Source organism: Euprymna scolopes, chromosome 46 (genome assembly GCF_053919585.1).
Source record: "Euprymna scolopes isolate OS-2025 chromosome 46, ASM5391958v1, whole genome shotgun sequence".
Taxonomy (NCBI): Eukaryota; Metazoa; Mollusca; class Cephalopoda; order Sepiida; family Sepiolidae; genus Euprymna; species Euprymna scolopes.
Window position 1 is genome coordinate 175,392,068 of NC_136527.1, and position 8,530 is coordinate 175,400,597.

The following is an 8,530-nucleotide window of genomic DNA, read 5'->3' on the forward strand; positions in this document are numbered from 1 at the left end:
TATTTAATTCAATAAAATTAATTAAAACACTATTTCTTGTTATTTTCAAAGCGAGACTATTCATATGCAATTCTTTTAATTCATAAAATGTGTTTTAAACAATATTTCCCGTTTTTATCCAAACAATAGTAATCATATGTAATTCTATTTATTCAATAAAAATGATTCAACAATATTCTTTATATTTTTCAAAACGATATTAATCATATTTAATTCTATTTAATTCAATAAAATATCCCCTCAAATATTTCTTGTTATTTCGAAACAATAGTAATCAGATGTAATTCTATTTAATTAAAAAATGTGCTTCAACAATATTTCTTGCTGTTTCAACACAATAGTAATATATGTAATTCTATTAAATTCAATAAAATATGTTTTAAAACAATATTTTCTTAAAACAGAGTATTAATATGTAATTCTAATATATTTCAATGAAACATGCCTAAAACAATATTTTTTTAAAACGATAGTAATATATGTATTTCTATTTAATTCAATAAAATGTTTAAAACAATAGTTTTTGTTTAGTCAAAACGATAGTAATTATATTTAATTCTATTTAATTCAATAAAATATGTTTCTTTTTTTTCAAAACAATAGTAATCATATGTAATTCTATTTGAGTCAATAAAATATGATTAAAACAATGTTCTTTTGTTTTTTTGTTTCAAAATAAAATATAAATCATATGCAATACTTTTTAATTTAATAAAATTTGATTACAACAATATTTCTTGTTTTTTAAAACGATAGTAATCACATGTACTTCTATTTAATTTACTAAAGTACCGGGGAGTGCAATAAGTAATGCCCCTGACCCACCTTCCCATGGGAGTAGCACAACGAAACTGGCACAGTTATTAGTTTTTCTCTACATAGGAACCACTAGAGTTATACATTTCTCCCATCGTTTGATGCAGCTCTGGAGACCGCTTTTGCAGACACCCCAGGTTGGTCCTCCAAACACGACGTGACTTCAGAAATCAAGGCTGCATCATCTGGGGAAACGCTTTCCTTTCCAAAACAACTTCATGGCTGGGAATAAGTGAAAGTCAGAGGGTGCAAGGTCAGAAGAGTAGGGAGGATAGGGAAGAATTTCATAACCACATGCCCGTGCTTCTGATCTGGCGACATGCGAGTTGTGAACCGGAGCGTTGTCCTGCAGGAGGAGGGTAGCTTTGCTGATCTTGCCCTGCCTCTTGATTTTGATAGCTTCTCTTCATTTCTTCAAAAGTGAAGTGCAATAGGCTCCTGTAATTGTGGTACCCATTGCCAGGAAATCTGTCATCACTGCTCTGTCCTGGTCCCAGAACACTGTGAGCATGACCTTGCCAACGGAGGGCTGCACCCTTGCCTTCTTTGGACGTGATGATTCCACGTGCTTCCACTGCATTGACTGGGCTTTGGTCTCTGGATCATAGTGTGTAATCAGTCTTTTGAAAAACTTTGTCTTATCTTCTTGGCACATCTCCAAATTTATCCTCGAGCACTCAACGCATTCTCGCTTCTGGAATGGTGTGAACAACCTGGGAATCCATCTGCAGACACCTTATGCATATGCAAATGGTCATGAATGATAGTTTCCACAGACCCTGTACTAATCTTGACATCTTGGGCTATTTGTCGAATAGTAATGCGCCGATCTTCCAAAATGGCAGCCTCAAATTGACGGACAGATGCCTCATCAAAGGCAGAATGGTGCGACCACGTCTGCGAGCTGTTTCCACAGACTTCCGGCCATATTTGAATTCACAGTACCAGCGTTTTTCAAGGTTATATGATGGGGCATTATCACCATAAGTTTCTTTCATTTCATCAAAACTCTCCTGTGGTGTGCGTCCTTTCAAATACAAAAACCGGATCACTGTTTGACATTCAACCGGCTCCATTTCACACCTGACTCATTTCAAACACCTGTAAAGCAGAAATCACAATTAGTTCAGAGCAGTAATTTGCCACATAACCCGTAGAGATATAAATCATTGCACATGCAAAATTTCATCGAAATCCCACAACTGGAAATGGGTCAGGGGCATTACCTATTGCACGCCCTTGTCTGATTAAAACTATATTTCTTTTTTTTTTCAAAAAGTTAGTAATCATATGTAATTCTTTTTAATTTAATAAAATTTGATTCAACAATATTTTTTCTTTTTGCAAACCGATAGTAATCCTATGTAATTCTATTTAATTCAATAAAATATGTTTAAAATATCTTGAAAACTATATTCATTCTTTTTTCAAAAAGATAGTAACCATTTGTAATTCTATGTATAATTGTCTTTAAACTATATTCTTGAGAACTCGTTCGTCGTCAAGTTCGAAAGTCTGGTTATTTCTCATGTGTCTCTTATGAATGTTTCTAGGTTTTATGAGTTCAATCCAATAATATTGACAATAATAATAAAAAAGGACATTAATATGAATTTCATGTATTTTTTTACAGATGTTCCTGCTTGAACGGTTACATTGAATTGAAATAAATCATCATAAACAATAGAAAATTATTGACTCATACCTGAAGAAACAAAGTTATTTTTTGGAAATATATTTCTACGGATTCTATTATTTAACAAATTTTGGAAGATTTATTTGGTGAAATATGTGTTTAATGTACAAATTAATCAAAAGATATAACCAGATAAAATCACAACTGGACAAAAATACGTATTTTGAAAAAAAAACTAGGTTTTATATAGTATTAGAAACCGTAACACCAAGAAATATATCTTAGGGCGTAAAACAAAGTAAATGATATATTCGTTGAATGGTATACATGTGTTCTCGAATTTGCTTAAACAACTTTGGATTTAGTAAAACAATGTGAGGATAAAAGGTATATTATTTAGAACTCAGTTGATAATCTTATTCCAGGATCAATTTTTTAAAACATACAGGTCGATAGATAGGAAAAGCCATATTCTTGTGAAGTATGGTGATGTTCTTGTTTTTTAAAAATCAATGTTAGTTATGCTTATAAAAACTCACACTGAGAGCATTCGGCTGGTTTCAATAAAAAGCAGGGGAAGATTGGCAGCTTGTTAGCTGCCCCACACCCAGCATTAGAATCTTCAAAGAAAGCAAGTGAAAAAAAAATGGAAAAGCTGCATTCATGTGTAGTGTGTGGATATTCTTTTTCTCAAAAATCAAACCTAGTAAGACATATGAGTACTCACACTGGTGAAAAGCCACATTCTTGTAAATTTTGTGGAACTTCTTTTTCCAGAAAATCAACCCTAGTTAGGCATATGAGTACTCACACTGGTGAAAAAACACATTCTTGTGAAGTTTGTGGAAATTCTTTTTCTGGCGGATCAAATTTAGTCGCGCATATGAAAACGCACATTGGTGAAAAGATACATTCTTGTAAAGTTTGTGAATATTTTTGTACTAACAAAGAAAGGTTAGTTATACATATGAGAACTCACACTGGTGAAAAACCGTATTCTTGTCAAATTTGTAAATATGTTTGTTCTGATAAATCAAATTTATCCAAACATATGAAAACTCACACTGGCGAAAAGCCACATTCTTGTAAAGTTTGTGGATATTCTTGTTCTTACAAAAGAAGGTTAGTTATACATATGAGAACTCATACTGGTGAAAAGCCATATTCTTGTAATGTGTGTGGATATTCTTGTTCAGAAAAATCAACTCTATTAATACACTGGAGAACTCACACTGGGGAAAAGCCACATTTTTGTGAAGTGTGTGGATATTCTTGGTCAGAAAAATCAAAGTTAGTGAGACATATGAGAACTCACACTGGTGAAAAGCCACATTCATGTGAAGTGTGTGGATTTTCTTGTTCTGAAAAAGCAACATTAGTGAAACATATGAGGACTCACACTGGTGAAAAGCCATATTCTTGTAAAGATTGTGGAAATTCATTTTCTCAAAAATCAACGTTAGTGACACATATGAGAACTCACACTGGTGAAAAGCCACATTGTTTTGAAGTGTGTGGATATTCTTGTTTTAAAAAATCATATTTACTGAAGCATATGAGGACTAACACTGGGGGAAAGCCACATTCTTAAGTGTTTAGATTGCTTTGTGCACGGATCTCTTTGTTAGAGTAACTTAACGAATGGGTGAATGTTTTGCATCCGATAGAATGCCTTATCCACAGGACAAACAAGATGATAAGAAAATTAAAACAAAGAGTGAAAAGCAATATTCTTGTGCAGTGTGTATTCAAAAATCAAATTTAATAACACATGAAATGTCACTCTGATAAATCCAATGCTGACTAGACATTCTTGAATCTCTAACGTCTCTCTTTATCCGATCAACCTGGCATTAGGATACTTTTAACTAGAAGTAAATCCTGACCAAATATTCAAAATTATATCGTATTCACAACCCAAATAAAATCTATTTTCTATGGTTAATTCACATTAACTTTTACGAGAAATTCTCCAAGTGATGTTACCTCAGGTAATACTCCACCAGAAGAGATAAATTCTTGTCCCGGAATCCAGTAAGACCAAGAGTCTAAAATTAAAGAGATACTACAACATATAAAAATGGATAATTAGGGAGAGAAGAATGATGTCCTGCCTAAGAGATAAACGACTTAAATGTAACATTCGAATATGTATCTGATATAGAAATCAATTGTTTTCCCCAGATAATGTGTCTCTTGATTTCTGAGAAGTTCACCTAAAGGAAATTAAAACGAAAATGAAAACATGTTTATAAATTTTGTGAATATTGTGGTTCTCAGAAATCAAAGATGGTGTCATATTTGTGAACTCACACTGGTGAAACGTTACATACTTGTGAAGTATGTGGCTGATGTTTATAAATTTTGTGAATATTGTGGTTCTCAGAAATCAAAGTTGGTGTCATATTTGTGAACTCACACTGGTGAAACGCTACATACTTGTGCAATGTGTGGCTGACGTATTTGACGTCTTTCCACCGACAATACAGCGACTGTTTCAACAGAATGCTGATAGATTATCAAGCCACAAAACCATGGTTGACAGAAAGGAATACCAGCCTCATACACAAGATGAAGGAGACATAATGTCCAGATAAATACAACAACCTACAAATTCTTCACTGTTCAGGTAGTCGACGTTATATATGACCGTCTATCTGTGAACTGCCTTGAAAAAGCGCTGGCGTGATGCAGATAAAATGCCAAGGACCAGTCTCTGCTCAACACCAACATCTTAGAATACTGTAGGAAGATGCAAAGAAATCTTAACATGTTATGCATCGATTAGCATAAGGCATTTGACAGTGTCATTTTTACTTTAGTGCTTTGAAATATGATCCACCCGGTAATCCAACAAACACTGGTAGCTCACATCCAGATGTGGAAAACCACCATATTACGAAATCACAATAGAAGAAAGACAATCATCTCTCATGTAACGTCAAGAGGGGAATATTCCAATGTGACAGCTTGTTTCTCTTATTTTTTTTTTTGTATAGCAATAGTTGCACTCAGCAATCTTCTGAATAACAGTTGGAGCGCTTACAAATTGAATGAGAAACGTCGCTGAGATCCAAGCAAGACAATGAACCATCTTCATTTCATGAATGACCTTAAGTCTTATGCCAGCTCTACAGATATTATAGAATTCGAATGTGCCGGAAAAAACAGAGACAATTATTTTTCTCAATTCTGTGTGCCATTTTTTCCTTGTATCCATTAAAATCTTTGTAAAAAAATTAATAGGTTTATTTTTAAAATTTTCGTACCTTAGTTTTACTAATTATGCTGAGACGGTCGATTGGGAAAAAATGAAAGGGAAAGATGGAGCGTTGTAGAGTGGAAGTACCGGGAGAGAGATAAAAAAAGTGTGAGATGAGGATAGGTTAAGAGATATTAGGACAAAGAGATTGAAATAGAGATAGTGGATGAAAGCGGGATGGAGGTGTAGGAAGAAAAAAGTAACAGATATTTGGAGATTTAAAGATAGACTCAATTGTATAGAAAATAGATGAGGAGTTATGAAGAGGGATAGGAGAGAGAAAAAGAAGGAAGGAGAGACCAATGTATTGTGACAAACAAACAAATACTACACATTTATATCCCTATCAATCACTATTTCCCTATTTTTTTCTGAAACTACAGAGAAAATCAAATATATAACTTCCTCTTCTTTTTAATGAAACATTACCAGACTCATCACCAGCTAATCCCTTCACAATTTTGTTTTAAGAGAATTAAGTCTTTTCACGGGTTAACCCCAATATCCAACTCTCATGAAATAATTATTTTGGCAACCAAATAAGTTGGCTTAGCTGTCCAATTTCCATGGTTATGACTGGTTGTCAACTAATAGACACGAATTCTGGTTGGTAGGTTGTTAGCTTTATATCGAGAGTAGACACGTTGAGTAGTTGGAGGTGAGAGTTGGGTGGATTTCTTATGCTTAAGAGATATTTAGGGCAAAGGTTGGTGTTATGGACATGCAAATTAGATTACCACCAGAACGTAAGAATGAAGGTGATGATAACTGGTCGAGAGAAACGGCTTGTTTTGTGGCGTGTATAGAAACAAGCGATTGTATAGAGACAGGCGATTGGGAAAAAAGGAACGGAAAGTCCTTACATACATCAGTGGTTTTCTTCTCAGAAGATATAGTGTGGAAGGATTTCTAATGTTCATTGCATTATCGGCGTGAGCGCATACGCAGACCCCACACATAAAAATAACGCATCTGAGTCGTTCACATTTGAGACAATCACAAAGGTCGACCCAATCGCAGGGTATGGCGGCGCCTTATCTTGGAGGGAACGACCTTAATGACCATCGTTTACCCCTATGCTAGGTAAGTATTGATATTTATTTGCTTTCCTATGAAAAACACTTTTTTTTGTTGTGGGTGAAAACCAGCTCCCCCAAAGGGCATTCTGGAAGATGCAAATATAAAATTGCCTTAGTATAGAAGTTTCCCCATTTACTAAGGACAAATTAACTTGAGTGTAGTATAGTAAACTCTACTGCCACTGTTTCTATATCCCACCCCAATAATCACCACCGACAGACATTAATAACATACTAACATACCTCTATATAACGCTACTCAATATTAGTCCATCACAAATTTTTCACCAATAATAGCAATTCATAACAAAAAAATACTATTATTTAAACTTATCAACATTTCCACAACGAACTTATATTTTATATGAATATTTAATGTTAAGATCGTTTACATATCAACAACATAAATTCACGGCAAAAACTTCTATAATTCAAACCAGCGACTAAAGCGGCTATTTGCAAGGGCAGGATTATAAACCGGGCGGAGTTAGGAAAAGAGATAGGAGAGTATCTCTGAGCTGAGCAGGTCGGTCTTCCATGTTGATACCGATTCTGACGAATGTGTTCAAGAATTGGTTTGACGAGAGTACCACCCCAGTTCAAGTCACCAAGGGAGGAATCACATTGCTGAGGAAAACGGATAGGCATGGAAGGAAAAAATTAAATGGTTAAACACATTTTTGATAAAGATTTTTGCCAAGGTTCTATTGAATCGTGTGCATGTTGTCATCAGGGACTTTATTGCACCAGAGCAGAACTATGCTGTGAAGGGCAGATAGATTCAAAACAACGTTTACCTGATCCGTACGATCTTACATTGAAAGCATTGCCAGGGCTGCTGCGAAGAAAGTAGGCCCTCTCTACCGTGCTAGAAAACTACTAACACCCGATCGTATCCTGTACCTCTACAAGGCCACCATTCGCCCATGTATGGAGTATTGCTGTCACATTTGGGTTGGTGCATCTGCTACTAGTCTCTCGCTCATGGACAGGGTTCAAAAGAGAGTCGCAAATCTGATGGGCCCTGAACTGGCATCTAAGCTTCAGCCTCTGTCCCATCGACGTAATGTTCCATCCCTCTGCCTGTTCTACACGTATTTTAATGGTGAATGCTCTGGCGAACTGCAGACACTTGTGCCCCCCACGACGCAGACACTCTCGACAAACGCGACAGGCAGCTAAATCCCACACAGTAGAGATCTTTAGATATGAAAGATCTTTCTACTCCAGTGGTTTCTTCCCCAGAACCGATAAACTCTGGAATTCCATTCCAGGTCCCCGCTTCCCCAACTGTACTGACATACAGAAGTTCAAGTGTCACATGAGCCGACATCTTGCTGCCCAAATCCCAACATAGTGCCCAAGTAGTTGTTGCCCCTGATAGTAGCCCCCTACACCAAAGTGGCGATGTGCCTTGTTTGGGGTGAAAAAGTAAAAAAAAAATCTTAGAGGATAAAAGACGACACGGGTGTCGTGCTGATCAATTTGGATTTGTCCATAGCTTTTGATAGGATTGACCACCACTTCATCGCATCTGTTTTAGAAGCCGCTGGATTCAAACAGGGCTTCTACAAATGGATCTATAACGTGACGACGGCAGTGATGCCAATAAAGAGATAAATCTTTTTCCTCTGCTTTATGTCCTTGCGTTGGAGCCACTACTTCATAAGAGAGATCGCTTTGCCTGGCAAATTGAGAATCGCCGTCTTTGTCTCATGCTTCCAAGACATCAAGACG

General features: G+C 35.8%; 1 non-coding gene across 1 annotated transcript; it reads right to left on the bottom strand.

Moving 5' to 3' along the window:
• Positions 1-6,641: 6,641 nt before the first annotated feature.
• Positions 6,642-6,805, bottom strand: LOC145271714 (U1 spliceosomal RNA). The gene has a single exon (XR_013866102.1). It is a non-coding gene; the product is annotated as a U1 spliceosomal RNA (small nuclear RNA).
• Positions 6,806-8,530: the final 1,725 nt, after the last annotated feature.